Source organism: Paroedura picta, chromosome 5, assembly GCF_049243985.1.
Source record: "Paroedura picta isolate Pp20150507F chromosome 5, Ppicta_v3.0, whole genome shotgun sequence".
Lineage (NCBI taxonomy): Eukaryota > Metazoa > Chordata > Lepidosauria > Squamata > Gekkonidae > Paroedura > Paroedura picta.
Genome location: NC_135373.1, coordinates 84,418,563 through 84,437,382, shown reverse-complemented (window position 1 = coordinate 84,437,382; position 18,820 = coordinate 84,418,563). Strand labels below are relative to the sequence as shown.

The following is an 18,820-nucleotide window of genomic DNA, read 5'->3' as shown; positions in this document are numbered from 1 at the left end:
ACAGGCATTGTTGTATATGTGCATCTGCCAAGGGCTGAGCTTGAGGTCTGAGGCAGGATCCAAGCAAACATGGAACTGAACAATGTACAGCAAGGATCAGTTTAAATCAATCAATATGAATCTAGCAAATTGTGCTCATGGACAGGGAGATCTATTGTCTGCTTTTTGTATTTAAGTTTTGTGTGGGGTTCTCCGTGGTCTTGGCACTACCTTTATCATGTTCTGGCACCAATAAAGATTCTAGCGTCTGTGAGTCATTGACCCACAAGATCCACCACAGATCTAACAGGCATGACTTTTTAACTTCCTGGTGGTGCAGGATAATGCAAATTATTCCCCCCAACTCTCTGTGAGGAACAGTGACTAGCTGGGTGAGGTCCTATGCTCAACACACTGATTCTAATCATGAATCCTCCCCCCACATCCCACTCTGAGCTGAGCAATAGACAGAATGCTGTGCAACAGACTTTCAGAATGGAACCTCAACCATAGACATATTTGTACTGTTGGCCAAAATCACCCAAGTCCCACCATTCATCTGAAAAATGAAATCAAAATAAGTATTTTAATGTTGTGAAAGCAATCACCTTAAAGACTGTAAAATGTTTTGCACATAAACACCTCAGCATTTCCACTCTCAAATTCTTTAGAGAAAATAGTGCCTGGAATAGAAAAGTCCCACTTTGTCAGTTTTTCCACAAGACAGGATGTCTCTTATCCCCAGTCTCCTGTTTCCTCCCATTGAACCACATAAAATATGCTGAACAGAAACAGGATAGTGCCAAAGTCTTGGATCTCATGAACACTTGTAAGTAGGAACCCATGTAAGGTTCAGACAATGCTTTGCTTGATCTGCCTTTATGGCATGGAGATTCTTGGACCACTTCAGTTTTGACTGAAAGAATGCATTAAAAACATTCAGGTAAGAGTTAATTTCACAGCATTGTAATTTCAGTTTTGATTCTTTTTCTTAAATTTAACCTAAATATCCTACGTTCAGTACTGTGCTGACTGAGTTATATAGGCTATGGAATAACAGTCTGACCTCTTTTATGACATGGTGCAGTGTTCTCCTCCCTTTCATTTAAGAATCAAGAGGCCATCAATCTACATAGCCGGCAGCTTTTATGCTTCAAAGCCCCAGTAATTCAGTTGCCTCCTCTAATAGGATTATATTTCATAGATGTTGAATACACCCTTTATGCTTGTGTTGCTTCTCAGGGAACATGCAGCTCAGAATAATGTTGTTTATTGCATCAGGAATGTTGGCTGTGTTCGTCATTTTCATCAGTAGTTTTCCCAATGACAGAACAGTTTGTAAAACACCTTATGTTTTAATAAGACCTGAGTAAGTACAAAATATACTTGCAGTCTAAAGAATGGTGTATGAAAGAAGTCTTACAAATATCTATAAAGCTATATTCAAAGGTACCTTCATTGGCAAGTCAAAGATGGCATCTCTAATACATTTCAGATTTGAATATTATGAATGTAAAGATTTATCTTCCTCCATTTTTTAGATATAATTTCTTTGAGAAAATAAGGGGTCATGAATAGTGTTCAGGAATGATGAAATTATGCAAAACATTGGCTCTACTATAACAAATTAGTAAATAATTATGGAGCAATTATTACAATACTGATTACATCTTCTAATTTAATTACAGCACTAGCAAGCGTCAACACATAGACTCTTTGGAATAGCTTGAAAGAATCTTGCCAGAACTTTCACACTGTTAGATTTATATCATGGAGAGTCAACACGTAATTAGTTTGATCCATGCAGAATGGTTATGAGGCAACAATCAGGATGAGAGTCTGGAAAAGGCAGATGACTGTCTTCCTGGATCCTCTCTAACCTACAAGCTATGGGTCAAGGCTAAGGTCACAAAACATTTCTGGCTCATTTCTGAGTAAACTGCTCAGTCTCCTCTAGTACAACTCACAGGCCAGTAGGTTTAGAAGATTTATCTAGACAGTGTGAAAGTAACTAGAGTTATATGTTGACTTACATATGCAGAATGATAGTGTTAACTGCTTGATAGGTTATCAGTGCAAAGGAGCCAGCTTGGAGCCAACTTCCAATCTGGCAAGCCGGATTTAATTCCCCATTCCTCCACATGCAGCCAGCTGGGTGACCTTGGGCTAGTCACCGTCCTGTTAGAGTTGTTTTTGCAGAGCAGTTCTCCCAGAGCTTTCTCAGTCCCACTTTCCTCACAGGATGTCTGTTGTGGAGAGAGGGAAGGGAAGGCGATTGTAAGCTTCTTGGAGACTCCTTCTGGTAGAGAAAAGCGGCATATAAGAACCAACTCTTCTTCTTCTATATCTTTTATCAAAACAGTTTAAAATAAAGTAAAGGGATTAAAGTTTATTGTGACTGTTGAGCATATTATTTGTTTATTTATCCTGTTAAATGTTCTGACTGAGAATTATTGGGGCACTGTTGTTGCTGTAAAAAACTAGAATAAATTAAAATAAAAATGTACCCTAGTCTTTAGGAAAAGTTAAAGCAGCCTGTTCTACAATCAGGAACTATGCAGGAATGACCAATGTAATGGCAACTGTGATCTTGGAGCAGAATCACTGCAGATGTGGTTTTCTGCTTTCTCTGCCAGTCATTTGAACAGAGAATACACAATAATTATTTGTAGTGTCTTTTATCCTTAGTTTCTAGTAGTATTACTACAGTTAAGTTCACATGAGAATTTCAATTTCTCCTCAAAGAATGGAGAAATGCTTTTTTATCTCAAAAACTATTTGAAACACAAAGAAGCAAAGAACCGTACTGAGAAAACTTCAAAGAAGAGGTTTCTTTGTTCAATTTAGCTTCAGAAAAAGCCCTTTAGTTCTTTTGTGTTTTTAAACTATTTTTCAGATTTCCACTATAATGAACAGAAAAGGCATGTGCATTTAGTTGGTACGGTGGAGTGGGGAAGAAGCATTGCTATTTGACATGGAAGACCATTCAGTTACATAGCTTTGAATGATTTATTTTTGTGAATTTAGGGTTCAAATAGATACTTAACTGTTCACATTTGTAATAGTGCTCTTGTAAGTTGTCATTTAATACCTTAGTCGAATGATGAAAACAGAGAGGCTTGTTCGATATGCAAGAGACCAAAGTGCCAAGCTGCTTAAAAGAATAAAACAGTCTTATTGTAAAAAGAGAAACAACTTTATATAGAAAGAGAGAAACAATCCTAACTGCCTAACTATTCTCCTTTCATCCTGTCTGTTTAGGAGGCATGCTGGGAGGAAGTGTGTTCAAAGGAGAGAGAAGTCTCCTATTGAGTCAATCAGGACACAGGAGGAAAGTATTTGAACAATTCTAGGAATTTACTAATCTAACTATGCTAAATCTGATGGCCCATGTAGGGCACTCCTCGTAATGTTCAATTATGCACATTACAGATCTTGCATATTCCAACAGTCACAGACATGGCTGGAATATAGAGGAACAGTAGCTGGTCTTGACTGAAAATATTATGGATGATGTTTCTGCAGGCATTGTCTCAAAGCTAGTCCTGAGACTCGAATAGAACAGCCTTGAAGAGGAGCTGGAAACAAAGGAGTAACATAATATCATGGTTGTTTGTGGTTTAGAAACAGTCTACATCAAAAGATAGTATGTGTTGGGTGGATTTGCAGGATGCGTAAGATGGCGAGAATGTTCCATTGCACAGAAATGAAGATATAGTTCAAAGATGGAATGAATGTATTGGATCATGGCCAACATATGTTCAGATGTGTAAGAATCTTGTAATCACTATTTTTAAATATATTACATTATAAAAAAGTAGCAAGAATGAAGAACTAATTCTTATATATTTTAAGTAGATATTCAAACATACATAAATTCATTATAGTGCTTGATGTTATGAGATAATTAGGTAGTCAAGGATGTTTACTGTTATCAGGTGGGACAGCTAGTGTTGAAAGATAATTTTATAGCCTATTTAATTGATTAGGAATTTCTTATTAGAATGCTCTCCCTGTTTGTGACCTGTTTATCTTGGGATAAGTTTTTTTTAATGGACTCATGTCATCGCTCTCCTTTAATTATCTACATTAATGTAATGCATGGTGTAATTTTTTGTCGAATTAGTCAGTGTTGAAGATACTAATAGGTTTGTCAGAATAGACTTTTTATAAATATGTTAAGAATGCACTCATTAAAATATGCATTTTATCAATTAACCTTATATATGTATCCATATGAATTAATGCAGCCTGGAAACACCATAGATATCTCTACATAAACATATTTTTAAATATATCTGTAGTAATGCATTGTTTTATAAAACTATTATCCACCACAAACTAATTGAAAACCAGCACACTATCCAGGATCCCAAATTTACATTAGACGTTTTCATGGGTATTTTTCCTTACAACTTCATATTTAGCTTTTTAAAGAAAGGGACAAGTGAGGACCTGAAAAATATTCCATTCTCGCTCAAGCCATCTTTCCCCTGCTTTCCTTCTTGCTGCCATGCCTTTTTATTTGAACCCCCTATGCCAATGCCGCCCCTCACCATCCTCTATCTCCTCCACCTTCTATACCACCATTTAACTATTTTCAGTCTCTTTCCTTCTTTCTTCTCCTCAGCAGCTTTTAATGCAATATTATTTACTGGGCTTGCTAAGCAATCCCAAAATAGAAGCTGGTATCTTCTTAGGGAGCATTAAAAACCCTATTTTCACCTATTTGGAAGACTCACTAAATCCCTCACTACTTTTTGCCCCCCTCCAAACCTGGAACTTACCCTCGATTTGTAAAAAATCCCCCTATCTGTACTGGGCCCCATTGTGTAGATTTTTGATATGCATTCTGGAGCCATGTTCAGCATTAGTCACTATTATTCTATGACAATGCTAAAAACAATTATGCAAATAAAAGCATACTAATTCTCTGTCCTAGAATCCAACAAATGAAAATGGGGATAATGGGCAGATTTAAGAGAAAGTCAAGCTAACAAATAACTGATTTGAGCATCTCTTAGACATCAGTGAGATTGGCCAGAAAATGGAAGATAATGGAATAAAGGTCAGACATCAGGTTGGAAAGTGTAAATTAAATTGGTTGTGGGCACAATTAATTTATGCTAGTAGTGTTGGAAGGCAATTTGCTCTGCTGGATAGCAGGCATAAAATTAACTTGCATCATTGCCCCATGTATCAGACGATCCCATTTGACCTTGTTATTGATGAACTGCAGGGAATGTTTGTGTCAAGTAGGATGTTAATCTACCAACACCCTGGGTGGAAGAATTTAAAGTCAAGGTTGCCTTTGTCTTCCGGAGGTATAGCCTTTTGTGAAGCAAACACACATGAAAACTTTATTTTTCAGCCACAGCCAAAGAGCATTAAGCCAAAAATCTATAAAATATACTGAAGTTATTATCATGTAGTAAAGTTTGTGTAAGAAATCAATTTTCTACAGCAATTTTTCTGCTCTAGATTTCTGTGTCTGTATTTTCCCTGAGGCTATTTCTTCCAGTTTTAGGCTGCAGTCAACCTAATCTCAGTGGGGACAGTGTTGACATGTACATTTTATACATCTGAAACCATTCTGGATTTTAAATCTCTGTGCCCATTCCTTGTTTCTATAGTGGAATGAGACATATTTAGAGGAGGAGCAATGCACCATACCAATAGACCAAGGGGAAGGAATCAGGATTTGTAGCAGAAAGGAGGAAGCTCCTTTCAAAGCACCAGCAAAATTGGAATCCCCTGACTAGTCCTATCTGGTTCCAAAACTCCCACAACCATCAGTGTGGCCACAAGAACATTGAAGACGATGAATATATGCTGATAGCTGGACAAGATGACATAACAGTCATCATTCAGCAATTTGGAGAATCCCAAACAGTGGTATACCAAGCCAGATAATTTTTAACACCCATCTCCTCTGTTTTTCTTTTTGATGTCAATTCATGACTGACTTATAGGGACTCCATAAGGTTTTACAAGGCAAGAGATGTTTGGAGGTGGTTTGTCATTACCTGCTTTTGTATTGGCCCTGCTTAACGTCTGAGATCTCCTGAGATCTGGCTAGGGTGGGGATAGTCTCTTGCAGCAACCTTAATTGGGTCACAGAATCACAGAATCATAGAGTTGGAAGGGGCCATACAGGCCATCTAGTCCAACCTCCTGCTCAACACAGGATCGTCCCAAAGCATCCTAAAGCAAATAAACATACACTAATCATTTTATTTATGTTTGCATCACTGGATGCCTGAACTCTCCCAAGAAGCTAAAATCACTCAACTGAGGTTATCATATTTTGGGAACAGCAAAAGAAGACAAGAGTCAGTGGAAAAGACAAAAATGCTAGGAAAAGAAGAAGGCATCAGGAAAGAGGAAGCATCAACATGAGAAGGACTGATTCTGAATCTGACTCAATGAAGGAAGCCACAGTCCCCAGTTTGCATGTTCACTTTACAAATAGAGCCAGGGTATCTGAATAAATACAATATTTAGATCACATATTCAGCTGGCCATGTGTAAAGGGTAATATGAAAATTACTCAATGTGTATTCAAAGGAAAAAACAAACAAACACAAATGGGACCTGTACAGAGGCAGACAGACTGAGACATTCATATGAGGAGACAGGAGGAGGGTCTTCAAAGCATCCCTCACTGGGTTTGCACTACAAGAAGGGGGGAGACTGAGAAACTTTCCATACCCCTCTTTCTGGGAATTGCTTCTCATCTAATTCCTCATGCTATAAGTTCCTGCCCTCTCCCCCCTCCTTTTCCACCAGCAATGCTAATGCCAGCCTCCAAATCACTGGGGCTTTACGCACCGGGATCTTTGTTGCAAATTGGTCACTGAATGAAAAATCGCCATTTAAAATAGTGGAATTCGTCGTTATGCATACCTGCCTTTGTAGTGGAATCCAGTTGCGTTTTGTAGCGTTTCCCACAGCTTCCGGTCTCGGCAGAAAAGGAAGCGCTATTGCCAAGCTCGTCCCGCCCCTGGCCGTCAAGCAGCCAATGGGCAGCCGTTAGCATGCTCCCAAACAGCCCCTTTCCCTTTAAGAAAGGTTTTTTTTTAAAAAAAACAGACCCATTGTAACGAATCTGTGTAGATTCGTTGCAACGGAGAGACCCATCCAGCTGCCTAATGTGAGCTGTCGTTTGATCGTATAATCGTTGCCACGCTGCCTCGAGTGATAAAAAAAAAAATCCCCCCCCTCTCTCACGGGCCCGATTTTCGGCTGAATTAATGTGTAAAAAATAAAGGGACTTTATTTCAGCAAACGGGCTTTTATGTGGTTTGTGCTTAGTGACTAAAGGTGAAGGACTGAAGCCAGGGAAGCCTCTAAACAGAAAGAGGCTTGCTGGTGCGTTTATCCCCGCTCGCTCGGAGAAAAAAAAATGGCGATCGCTTCGCCGGAAGTTTGGAGGACAGGCTCAGGAGGAGGGACTTTGAAGAAACCGCAACAATGTTAACGCACAGGTCTTTTTCGCTAGTGTTGCAGATTGGTTGCAATAGTGTAGCGCTTTCCGGAGGGTGAATCCACTTTTTGGGATTCCCCTGAAAGCGCTACAAGGAAGCGCTTTTTGCAGATTGGTTTCAGGTGTGTGGCAGATTGTCTACGACGTCGTGCATTATGGCAAATCAATAGCGTTTCCAATTGGCAACCATTGTGCGATTTTGAAGCCGTGCAAAAAGCCCCACTAAGTTTAGCTTTGCATACTAATAAGAAAAAACTGATCGCTGACATTTTTTTCTTCCTTGTGTGCGTGTGTTGTTGATTGGCCTTCGCTGATTGATTTCTGGCAGGAGTAGCTGCTTTCGCCTATGGTTTTCCGTTTTAGTGATGCTTTCATTTTGTCTCTGTGCTGTAAAACTGTTTTTTCTGCTTTATGTGCCCCCTCCAAGTGTTGTGATAAGGCTCAGCCAGGGCCGGATTTACATGAAAAGAGGCCCTAGGCTATTCCACTTATGTGGCCCTTTCACCTCCCATTTTTAAGTTTGTAAATTGCATAAGAAATAATAAAATACATCATTACTGTGATATATATCAATATGTTAAATGAAACATGTTGTGATTGGTACTAACCTTTATAAAAATGTGGAATATAGGTCCCTCTTGATCTTGAGGCCCTAGGCTGAAGCCTAGTTAGCCTACAGGAAAATCTGGCCCTGGGCTCAGCATTAGTGTCAGAAGTAAAGACAAACCCATCCTTGCCTCTTTCTGTTTTTTCCTCCCTTCTCCCTGTCAACGTGTGCTTTACCTTGGGTTCATTATGCACTGCATTTTTGAAGCTAATTCAGTTCAGTGAATTGAGTGTTCATTCTGCTGCTGGTCGCTCCCCCACCCCATCCCAAACCCTGCCATCCTCAGGTTCCACCTTTGCAGAAACTTCCCAACATGGAGTTGGCAACTCTATAACAGGGGCATGGGGTTAGAGAGGAGATTACTCTGGATTGGGATTGTGGGACACAGGAAGAGGGGATTTAAACCTCACCATTAACATTTTCCAAACTAAGAACAATCATACCAAGCCATTGAAGAAACCCAGCAGTACACATGGTGGTGAAAAGAGTTGTCAAGTTGCAGCCCAGTGTATGGTGACCCTCTAGGGTTTTCAAGACAAGAGAGGAACAGAGGTGTTTTGCCATTGCAGGTCTCTGCTTAGCAACCATGAACTTGATTGGCTATCCCTCATCCAAGTACTAAGCAGAGCTTACCCTGATCAGCTTTCAAGATCTGATAATATTTCATTACTCTGGGGCAACTAGCAGGTCAGTGCTGTTACTTGGACCAATACTAGCTTCCTGGGGCAATTTCAGGACAGTAAAATGGTGTGTGCGGGGGGGGGGGTAAGAAGACTCCTCTCCACATGATCTTGATTCAAATCAAGCTAGTGTGCTTTGGGATTGTTGGCTTTAGACTGTAGACCCTCCCTACCCCAAAATGTCTGATCAAAAGTTACTAGGGCAGACAAGCCTAAAGATTTTGTACATGCTTGAACTGGTAAACCCCCAGCTGGAATGTGGTCCTTTGTCTGCCCTCAGGTTCAGGATATGTGTTTGTGTGATCTGTCTTGGTCAGAGGTTTGTTGTTTCTTCACTTCCACTTTCCTGTCTGAAATTTAAAAAATGTCTCCCTGGCTAATAATATCCACCCCCCCCCCCTGGAACCAGCGCTTAAACTGAAGAAAAAGGACTGTTTTTTTTTCTGTACCCCACATTTTACTACCTAAGGGAGTTTGAAAGGGGTCCACCTACATTCCTGTGGCCTTGCCTCTCACCCCATCCCAAGGAAAGGGCTAGCTGGCAGCTCTCTCCCAGCACCTGTCAGGGGTACCTCCTGTGGCCATCCTATTGCTCCTCTGCTTGGGCTCCCTGCAGTGGCAGCTGCCCTTTCTCCCCTGCAGCACCTCCTCCTCCCCCAGCAGGGTGATGGAAGGCAATGTTTGCAGGTTGCTGGAAGTGCACATAAGATGATGGTGGTGACAGCTGTGGCATTGCAGAGAGAACTGCAGGAGGTTCTAGCCCTATGGCTCTTGCCTCACTCTTTCACGTGCTTTATTTCTACCCCCCCCCCCATGGCAAAGCCCTGCTGATGGGAGGTAGTGGTAGGAGTTGCTTGGTTCAATTGGTGCTGCTTCTGCGAGGTGCTAAGTAGACATAGGAGAGGGAGCCAAGGGTGGGGAGGAAGCCACTCCCTTGAGATGCTTCTCTTTTCCTTCCTCTCTGGTCTGGGCAGCTGCAGCCATCCAGGCTGCCTCCTGGGCAGCGATATAGCTTCCAAACCTCACAGGAGTTCCCCCTCACTCTCACTCACCCCCCCTTCCACTGTGCACTTATGTTTCAAAGCTTTGCTATCCATACAGGATAACATGTTTTCAAATCTAAAATGATGTGCGTATCATTTCATAGGACTAGTATGGAGATTATGGTCATCTATAGCTTTGATCTAAAGATATTACTAAAAAGGTAAAGGTAGAGGTATCCCCTGTGCAAGCACCGAGTCATGTCTGACCCTAGGGGTGACGCCCTCTAGCGTTTTCATGGCAGACTCAATACGGGGTGGTTTGACATTCCCTTCCCCAGTCATTACCGTTTACCCCCCAGCAAGCTGGGTACTCATTTTACCAACCTCGGAAGGATGGAAGGCTGAGTCAACCTTGAGCCGGCTGCTGGGATTGAACTCCCAGCCTCATGGGCAAAGCTTTCAGACGGCTGCCTTACCACTCTGTGCCACAAGATATTACTACATCAACACAATAATTACTGCAAATAATAAACCCTTAGCAAGCCTTACTCCCTCATGTGCTTTACTTCTTTTGTTGCTAGTATTCATGCAGCCTGTTCAGAGATATTGCAGGAACATTTTATTGGTCAGCCTGTGCTGGTTTTCTCCCATACCATCATGTGCTAGCAATGTTGGCTGTTAGCAGTACATATTGAACCTGGCACATACCCGCTTTAAGCAGTCAATCAGAGCTTATGCACCTGGTTAGGCAGGTACCTCTTCGCATTATGATGTACTTTTTCTCAAGGTGTCCTTGCTTTTGATAACCCGTATTAAGTATTTCTTGTCTCTAAACCATCACATCTATCACCACTCAAAAATGTAATAACCTGGACCAAGGATACCAAAACCTTCCCAGATAAAACTATAAGGGAACTAGTGACAATATCTATAATGACAAGAGCTGTAGAAAGGAGATCTCATGACAGAACATGAGTAATGGAACAGAGCTGAATTGTATTATAGAGCTGAGATGATGACAACCATTTCACTTGTAACATGGCAAATTCTTGGTATAGTGGTTAAAAGCAGTTGCCTACAATCCAGAGAATTTGATTCCCCACTCTTCCACATGCAGGCAGCCTTACCTACATAGGGTGTCTGTTGTGGGGAGATGCAGAGTAAAAGGTAAAGGTAAAGGTATCCCCTGTGCAAGCACCGAGTCATGTCTGATCCCTTGGGGTGCCCTCAAACGTTTTTATGGCAGACTCAATACAGAGTGGTTTGCCAGTGCCTTCCCCAGTCATTACCATTTACCCCCCAGCAAGCTGGGTACTCATTTTACTGACCTCAGAAGGATGGAAGGCTGAGTCAACCTTGAGCCAGCTGCTGGGATCCAACTCCCAATCTCATGGACAGACAGTTTCAGACAGCATCTCTGCCGCTTACCACTCTGTGCCACAAGAGGCTCTCAGATGAAGAGTAGGTTATTGTAAACCACTTTAAGATTCCTTTGGGTAGCAAAAAATGGGGTCCAAACCCCCCCCCCCCAGCTCTTCTACTTCTTTCTAGGTTGAATAACACTCTGCCCCTGTGGTTGCCTTTAGTTCTGCTTCCTGAACCAGGAAGCGTTTGAAATTACCATTCTTCAAACATACAGGATAACATGTTTTCAAATCTAAAATGATGTGCTTATCATTTCATAGGACTAGTATGGAGATTATGGTCATCATTACTGTGATATATATATAAACTAGTAAAAGAGCCCATTGCATTCCAAATACAATGGGCCCTAGCAGGGGGGTGGAGAGCGAGGGACTGGCGAGGGCAGGGTGAGGAAAGGTAGCTTACCGGTGAGAGGGCTGTAGCGACGTCGGGCAGCTCCTTCGCGGCGGGCAGCTCCTTGGGTGGCTTCTTCTCGGCGGGCAGCTCCTTCGGCGGGCGGCTCCCTGGCGCGGTCTTCTTGCCGGCGGCCATCTTCGTGTGCCGGCGATGCGTTTTTAGAGGCCGGGGGCTCCCTGGGCGGCGGCGGGCGCGGCCCGCGGGCGCGGCCGGCGGGCGCGGCCTGATCCGCGGGCGCGGCCGGCGGGCGTGGCCCGATCCGCGGGCGCGGCCGGCGGGCGCGGCCCGATCCGTGGGCGCGGCCGGCGGGCGCGGCCCGATCCGCGGGCGCGGCCCGATCCGCGGACGCGGCCCGATCCGCGGGCGCGGCCCGATCCGCGGGCGCGGCTCGCGGGCTTAGAGGTTAGAGGTTTAGAGCTTAGAGGTTCTTAGAGGTTCTTAGAGGTTCTTAGAGGCCGGCTGGCTTGGAGCAACTGCGAGCTGCGCTACGCGCGGCTCGCAGTTGCTCCGGCAAGGAATCGGAGGGACCAATCGGCAGGCGCTTCGCGCCTGCCAATTGGTCCCTCCGATAGTCTGTCATGAGGAAGGGGCCAATCGGCACCCTTCCTCATCCCGGACACAGCCCGCCTTCCAAGGGCTTACTGTTTTATTTAGTCCGTGGCGCCCGCGGCGCCACGGGCGGTGTAAAGATGGCGCCCGCGGCGCCACGGGCGGTGTAAAGATGTCCGGGCGGGACTGGAATGGTTGGGAGCATGGGGGAGAGAGAGAGAGACAAGCCGCGGGCCTTAGGGGACAAGAGAAGGGCACAAACCGTGGATCCAGGGTGGCCGAGAACGGCAGAAGCCAGGACAAAGACAAAGACAATGAGAAGGACGTACACTCAGACTATCTGCAGGAGTCTCAAGGCGAGGGGGGCTGTACGAGCCCGCCCGGACTTGGGATATTGAAATTGGGGGATAGGAAGGGAAAGCAAGAGGAGTACACTTACCTGGTATCGGCAACAGAACAGCAGCAACATGGAGAAGATTCCCAGTCAGCACATGGGAGGGGCGTAGAGGAGGGGAGTTGTCATGTGAACCTCCCCACTCGCACGCCCCAGGGAAGGGCCCGACCAAGAAGACACCGACCTTGGAACCTGTGGAAAGAAACTTAACTGCTGTAATGGAGAAGCTCAGCTTCTAGATGCTGGAGAGACGGGTGGGCCAGAAAGGCATGGTTGGGAGGAAGATTATATCATTGGAGGTGGAGATTCACAGGGAGATATAAGGCAGAGGGTGAGGAAAGGTGGATTGGTTGGTGTGCCCAAGGGAGAACGCGGTATGTCTATGCGGTGAAGGTGGAATAAAGCCAGTTGAATAGTGAGTCAATGATCTAGTAGGCGTCTAGTATGATCTAGTAGGCATCACAGAAACTTGGTAGAATGATTCTCATGACTGGAATGTAATAGTGGATGGATATGAACTGTTCAGAAAAAACAGAATAGATCTAAGAGGTGGAGGAGTGGCACTGTATGTGAATCTCCTGACAACTTAGCTGTCAGGAAATTCTAGTGAAGGAGAGTATATCTACAGTGGAAAGCATCTGGGTGAAAATAAGCGAGGGGAAAACAAACAGTGTGGTGGTTGGTGACTGCTACCGACCGCCTGATCAATGAGAGGATGTGGATGCTGCACTTTGTGAGCTGGTTGAGACAATATCCAAGCGGCAGGACCTTGTCATCATGGGTGACTTCAATTTCTGAGATCTGTGCGTCCTCAGTCATGAGGACGTGCGTCCCTGTGCATAGCGTCCTCAGTCATGCAACTTTCTGACCTGCCTGGTTGACAATTTCATTTATCAAATGGCAGATGAACTCACAAGAGGTTTAGCCATACTGGACTTAATACTGACCAACAGGCAAGAGTTGGTGGATGAGGTGAAGGAGGTGGGAACCCTAGGGGGAAGTGACCATGTCCTCATAGAATTCCTTTTGAGATGGGGAGCCAAGGAAGCTTGTAGCCAGACACGGATGGAGGAGGGCAGGATGCTGTTTCTGTTGGCTGCAGAGGAGAGGACACGCAGTAATGGGTTTAAACTACAAGTACAACGATATAGGCTAGATATCAGGAAAAAAAATTTCACAGTCAGAGTACTTCAGCAGTGGAATAGGCTGCCTAAGGAGGTGGTGAACTCCCCCTCACTGGCAGTCTTCAAGCAAAGGTTGGATACACACTTTTCTCAGATGCTTTAGGATGCTTTGGGCTGATCCTGTGTTGAGCAGGGGGTTGGACTAGATGACCTGTATGGCCACTTCCAACTCTATGATTCTATGATTCAAGTCTATGTCGTATTACCTAGCAGCCAGTGTTGTAGTCATCACAGCAGAGAAGGGCAATCCCTTAGAAGGGGCAAGGAAGAGCTCCACAATAAACAACATTAAATAATTATTTCATTTTCTTGTTTTAGCAGGACCTACATCATTCTGTACCTCCAAATAGACTGCCAATTCCATAATGTTCAGTCTTTTTAGTAACTGTTTCCCAGAAGATACTGGAGGAAAACACAGAATAGTAATACGCATTAACAGCCTTCCTAGTAACGATAAAGTAACAAAGTAACATTGATGAGCTAGCTCCCAGACGTCCTCTCCATCCCCGTCTCAAGAGGGCCCCATGGTACACCGAGGAACTCCGCGAGAAGAAACGGGAACTGAGATGACTAGAGCGAGTTTGGAGGAAGACTCATGATCAAGAATCGAGAGCATCTTATAGAACGCAGTTAAGAGCCTATGAGACAGCAGTGAAGTCAGTGAAAAACAACTTTTACTCGACTAGCATCACACCTACAAACTCATGCCCAGCACAACTATTTAGGGTAGTCCGATCTCTCACCACCCTCGATGAACGGTGCCAAAACAATAGCCAATTGGACATTAGCTGTGAGGCATTTGCGAGTCACTTCACAGACAAAATCTCGACTCTCCGCCATGACCTCCCTCCAACTTTGGACACAGAAAGTCTACTAGGCCGTCTTTGGAGAGAATAATGGGTTACTTCAGATGACTCTCATTAGATGAAGTGGATAGGATAATAGCAACAACAAGGCCAACCACTTGCCCTCTAGACCCGTGTCCATTGTGGCTCCTAAAAACAATAGACATAAGAACAGGAGCTGCCCTCCGGGAAATAATCAACCTCTCCCTTTCAACGGGAGAATTTCCAGAGGGATTAAAAGAGGCAGTGGTAAGCCCGTTGCTCAAAAAACCATCCTTGGCTCCACAGGAGCCTGACAACTACCCCCCCCCCCCGTCTCGCATCTGGCGTTTTTGGAGAAGTTGGTTGAAAGGGCTGCTGCGGGCCAAATATCAGCATTCCTGGAAGAAACATCAGCCCTTGACCCATTTCAGTCGGCCTTCCGGCCTGGCCATGGGGTGGAGACAGCACTAGTCACCCTGACGGATGACCTCCACCACCAACTGGATCAAGGCGGGTCAGCGCTGCTGATACTATTAGACCTGTTGGCAGCATTTGACACAGTCAATCATGAGCTCCTAGCTTACCACCTTGCCAATGCTGGGATACGGGGGATAGCCCTCAAATGGCTGATCTCCTTCCTCCAGGGTCATGGACAGAGGGTAGCAATAGGAGAGAGAGTATCTAGGTGTCACCAGCTCACATATGGAGTCCCACAAGGAGCAGTCCACTCCCCTATCCTATTTAATATCTTCATGCACCCTCTTGCTCAGCTGGTCTGGAGGTTTGGGCTGGGTTGCCACCAATCTGCAAATGACACCCAGCTCTTCCTCCTGATGGATGACTGCCCTGACTTCCCCCCCAGAATCTTTAGCCAGATGCCTGGAAGCAGTGACAAAATGGATCAAGCAGATGAAGAATGGATGAAGCTCAACCCTGCAAAGACGGAGGTCCTGTGATTTGGTAGGAAAGGGCCATGGGAGGAAGCGCACCTGCCCACCCTGGATGGTGTGCAGCTCCTAGCGACTCACTCTGCCAGGAACCTGGGCGTGATCCTGGATTCTTCCCTTACAATGGAAGCCCAGGTCACAAAGGTAGCACAGCTGGCATTTTACCACCTCCGCCAAGCCAAACTACTAGCGCCCTACCTGGAACCAGAGCACCTAGCCACAGTGATTCATGCGATGGTCACCTCTAGACTGGACTTCTGCAACTTGCTCTACACAGGCCTACCTTATCCTTGATCTGGAAACTACAACTGGTGCAGAACACCGCAGCCAGGATGCTCACTAAGACATCATGGAGATCTCATATCCGGCCGATACTCCAAGAACTCGGTTGGCTCCCAGTTGAATTCCAGATTAATCTTAAGGTTTTGGTAATCACCTTTAAGGCCATACGCAGTCTGGGCCCAGTGTATCTGAGAGACCGCTTTCCTCCTTATACCCCCAGAAGAGAGCTATGTTCTGCCACTTCCAACAGGCTGTGGATCCCTGGCCCTAAAGAGGCACATCGAACCTCAACAATTGCCAGGGCCTTTTCAGTCTGGGCCCCCACCTGGTGGAATGAGCTCCCTAAAGAGATCAGGGCCCTGCCGGAACTTCTACAATTCTGCAGGGCCTGCAAAAGGGAGCTCTTCTACCAGGCATTTGGTGAGGCCGACAGACCCATAACATCTACAGGTCCCCCCCCCCCGGACTGAGGGACTGAACCTAATGAGGGAGTGTCAAAGTTGTTGTTAAAATACTGTTCTTGTTGGTATCATATTGTTATTGTTATATTGTTATATTGATTTTGAGAGTGTTCTATGTAAATGTTTTATGTAACCTGCCTAGAGCTGTAGAGAAGGGCTGTATAAAAATCTAAACAAACAAACAAATAAATAAATAAAACTTTTCCTAGAATTATGTTTTCCCCCTAGTGAATCTTGTTACCTCAGAAGAATGCAAGACTTCTTTACTGCACATTGCACCAGTGCCTGCACTTGAAAGTACCAAACACATTTTCTAAGTCTTCCTTCTCAGCATTCTATTTTTGTTTTAAGTATATGTACTCAGTAATCCCAGTAAAAAGAATGATCAAGCATGGAAAGAGAAATGCTAAGGAAAGAGAAACAAGAATCAGGTTCAATAACATCAGAGTCCGGTAGCACCTTTAAGACCAACAAAGATTTATTCAAGGCGTGAGCTTTAGAGTGCAAGCACTCTTCGTCAGACTAAGAACTGACCATCATAACAGTAGGAATATATAAGCAAAAGTTAATCTTGTTATATTAGTAAACTGTGTCATAGCATCCAAACACAGCCATGTGATAACTCTCTACCAAACCAGCCAATAAATTGTTAGGAATGTGGATACACAAGTTACATAAGGTTAGCACGCATATTGAGATAAAAAACCTTTGTCCTTGTTGAGTCCAAGGTATGTCAAAGTATTGAGTGTTGTAATAACTTGCATTTATGCAATCTCCCTTTAATCAGGTTGTAACTTAGGATCTGATCCTGGACCTCATTGTCTGGTGTTGGGAAGAAGCCAGTATACCCCACCTCAAAGTTCTTCATGTAAAATAAGCAGGATAAAAGCAAAATAATACTGAGCCAGTAATTCCAAGCTTTTTATCACCTTAGCAACTCCATCATCCCCTCCCTATGAATGATAGTTAGTTCTCCATATATATTCAACTGTATGTTGGTTTATGGAAATACCTAGCTCTGCTTTCCAAGACATTTAAAAAGTCTGGCTCTCCGAGGGTGACTGAATAATAACAGTTTTACAACATGCATTGGCTTACATAAAACTTTTACCGAGGTCTCCCTGGAAAGCAACAATATTACTCCCAAATGTAAGCAATCAACAATGAAGGACTGAACTTGTGAGTTTGCTTTAACACTTTTAAAGGTTTTTTAAATTCTCATTTCTGTTTCCAAGATAAACCTCATTTTTGATAGTATTTAATATGCAAGTGGTTGCAAAATTACAGCATATCATTACACTGGAACTCATTACAATAATTTCTAAACATCCAATTTCCCAAAAGTATATTGGTATAAAATTTATGGCTTTTTTGTTACATCATTTTTATAAAATAGTTAGGTCATCTGGAGGCCATGAGACATTTGCTAAGCTATGAATTTCAAACCACAAATTAATATTAAACAAAATGTCATAAAACTGCATAAAAGATAACTATTTAAATCAGTTTATCAGAGAATGAGTCTGCATAGATGAGCCTTGCTTTATATTATCATATACATAGCAAATTATCCCAAAACTGTTATTGCAGTCCTTAGAGAATCTCAAGTGCATATTTAACAAAAGAGATATATTTTGTGTTGGCATTCATGCAACTGTTGCATCTAGAAACAACAAAATAAAATTATCACAGTAATGAATCCTATGGGAATACTTGTATCATCTATATTTTTCTTTTCCAAAATAATGTTAGAGCTTGAACCATTCTTGATAATAGGTTGGGAAATGTTCAATGTGCAACTCGCATTTGCATTTTTTCTTCTTGGAAGAGTTTCCCATTATTCCAGTTATCACAGGCCAATTCCAATGTATATATCTATTGCAAGGACATCAGAGAAGGCATTGTTAGGGCATGTGCATTTGATAATATTCATAAAATGTATTCCTTTGCACAAAGCATTATTCCTGCCCTTTGCCCCTTTGTGGAGTGCCCCTTCTGGGAAATATGTAGCCCTGGGCAAACAGTTTGTGTCTTGTATTGTATTTTGTATCTTTTGAAAGCTAATTTTTATGCAATTTAAAGTTAGGATTTTATATTTTAAAGTTTTGTAAAATTTTAATTGTATGTTTTATCTGTTGCAACTCACCCTAAGCCTTCAGCGAAGTAAGCATGAAAAATTAATTTTAAAGAATAGCTGAGGAAGAGGACTTTCACATCAACTCCTGCCAAACGTTTAAAGTAAAAGCGTAAACTGGCCACACAATTCTAAGTTGTGGCAATTCACAAGCTCTCTCCTGAATGTCTAGTTAATCTGATATGTCCAAGGCTATTTCCTGTGTAACTTATAGGTTTCTTTTTAATTCTAATTTTTATTTTTGTATATATGTCAGCCTAAGAGGCCTGTTCTAGAAATATGGATGGTGCCTGGCTACCAAAGGAAGGCTAAGGCAATGGGATTCCAATTTATTTTTTTACTCAAAATGGCTGTCCCTTGATGTTCCAAAAAGATGGCCAACAGGGAACAATGCCACCAACTATTATGGCCACATGTGCTGTTTTGCTTGTGAAGCTGCTTCAGTTGGTCCCACACAAGAACCTCAGAGGGTATCAAAAGCAGCCT

At 43.4% G+C, this 18,820-nt stretch overlaps 1 long non-coding RNA gene across 1 annotated transcript; it reads left to right on the top strand.

Moving 5' to 3' along the window:
- Window positions 1–787: 787 nt before the first annotated feature.
- LOC143839100 (uncharacterized) lies at window positions 788–14,836 on the top strand. Its single transcript, XR_013231607.1, has 3 exons — window positions 788–922; window positions 3,241–3,748; window positions 14,002–14,836. It is a non-coding gene; the product is annotated as an uncharacterized LOC143839100 (long non-coding RNA).
- Window positions 14,837–18,820: the final 3,984 nt, after the last annotated feature.